Source organism: Symphalangus syndactylus, chromosome 23 (genome assembly GCF_028878055.3).
Source record: "Symphalangus syndactylus isolate Jambi chromosome 23, NHGRI_mSymSyn1-v2.1_pri, whole genome shotgun sequence".
Classification (NCBI taxonomy): domain Eukaryota; kingdom Metazoa; phylum Chordata; class Mammalia; order Primates; family Hylobatidae; genus Symphalangus; species Symphalangus syndactylus.
In genome coordinates this window covers 35,227,434-35,229,188 of record NC_072445.2, presented here as the reverse complement: position 1 = coordinate 35,229,188, position 1,755 = coordinate 35,227,434, and the positions used below count along the sequence as shown (strand labels likewise).

Here is a 1,755-nt window from a genome sequence, read left to right as displayed (position 1 = left end):
TGTCGCCACTGACACCGTCGGGAGCTCTACTTGATGGCTGTCATGCCATCACGTGCATGCCACGTGTGTGGCGTGTGCCCCGTGCCATGGGGGCAGTAACTCCCGGGTGCCCGTGGGGCGAACGCCCCCCGTGGTCGGCACCACCTCCCTGTGTTGTGAAACCTTCTGACCCCTCTCTGGAGTCTCGTCCCATTGCTGTCTGACTGGCCGGCCTGAGGTAACCCCTCTGGGGTCATGCTATGCCAAGAGGGCCTCCAGGTGTTGGGAGCACCCTCACCAAATCGACGTTGTATGACCTTTAGCAGTGGATCACTCAGCTCCTGTGTCACTGAAGAATGCAGCTAGCTGTAAGAATTAATGTGAATTGCAGGCCACATTGATCATTGACCCTTCCAATGCACTTGCGGCCTGAGTTCCTCCCAGGGCTATGCCTGTCTGAGCGTCGCTTGCCAATCAATAGCCCCTGGGGGTGCCTCTGGGCTCCTCAGGGTGCACAGCTGGGGGTTCCCTGGCAGGGCCCACTGGGGCCCTCCATCCCCCCAAGTGCAGACTGGTGACATCCACCCTCCTCTTCTGCCATGCCCACCCCTTCCCCCTCCACCCGCAGGCCCTGTGTGGTCATGCATTGGGTGGTGTGGGGAAGAAGGGCTCCTGGCTCTGAGGAAGAGAGAGAGGGTGGCGCCGCCACCCACAAAAACAGAAGGAAGAGAGCTGGCTGGGTCCAAGATCCCGTGGCCACCACCACGGTCCGGGTTCCTCCCTCGGGGGCTCCCTCGTGCCTCACGCAGCTCATGGTGCAGGGTTCATTGGCCCTGGCGGGGTGTAAGTCCCCGTGCCGTCATCGTCGTCATGCGTCGTCCATGGTGGGGGCTTGTTGGGGGGGAAGGCAAGTGGGAAGAGTCCACCGGGGAGAGGGTGGGGGAGTGTGTCCCGGTCACCATGGTTTGCCTTCCGCCCCTGGTGGCGGCCGGACGTCCGGCCGACCGCTGCTCCAGTGCCCCTCCTCCCCAACACCCCTCCGAGGCACCGTCCTCCTTGCCCGCCCACCCCCCACCTGCCCGTCTCACATCGCGGCATGTCTGGGGCCGGAAGCCCACCCCGTGTCCCGTCTGGCAGCTCTCATTGCCATGGTCCTGGGGTTCACGTGCCCCTGGCAGTGACCTGCTTGATGCTGCAATGTTGTCCGCCATCACATATTTGCCTCCGCTCGCAGCCACGCGTGCCTGGGGCCCTGTCCAGGGGTTCCATGTCGGGGCTGGGTGGTGCCGCTGCATCCTCGGACCCATCCCCCACCTCCATTTAGTATGTAGGCAATCCCATGTAACTTAGCAAAGCTAGCAAGTCCCTAGACATGGCACAGCCACTGTAGGGGTGGCCTCCCAGTAGCATCATTAACATCAATTGTAATTGGTGGGCAATCACTTAGTTTCACATTTTATTACCTGAGTTATACAAATGTGTAAAAAAAATACAGTTTTAATAAAAGGGAGTAAAGGATAATATGAGTAATATTCACAATCTCTAGTTGGAAGAGGTAGTGTTTTTTCAGAAATGATGCATTCCTGGAGCAAGGTCATTTTGTGTTTGGTTTGTTAAATATCTATTTCCATTTTGACAAACCACTGGAAAAGCCCAGCTTCACAAGGACTCTCCATGAGAATGATCACACAAAAGAACACCCATAACACAAAATCAAAACAAGGGTGGTCGGGATTCACATTAAAGACTCATTACCAAGTTTTCCTAGAAGAGATA

General features: G+C 57.0%; 1 pseudogene; it reads left to right on the top strand.

Annotated features, from left to right (window-relative positions):
- The first annotated feature begins 293 nt into the window (after positions 1 to 293).
- Positions 294 to 445, top strand: LOC129473890 (uncharacterized; annotated as a pseudogene).
- The last annotated feature ends 1,310 nt before the right edge of the window (positions 446 to 1,755 follow it).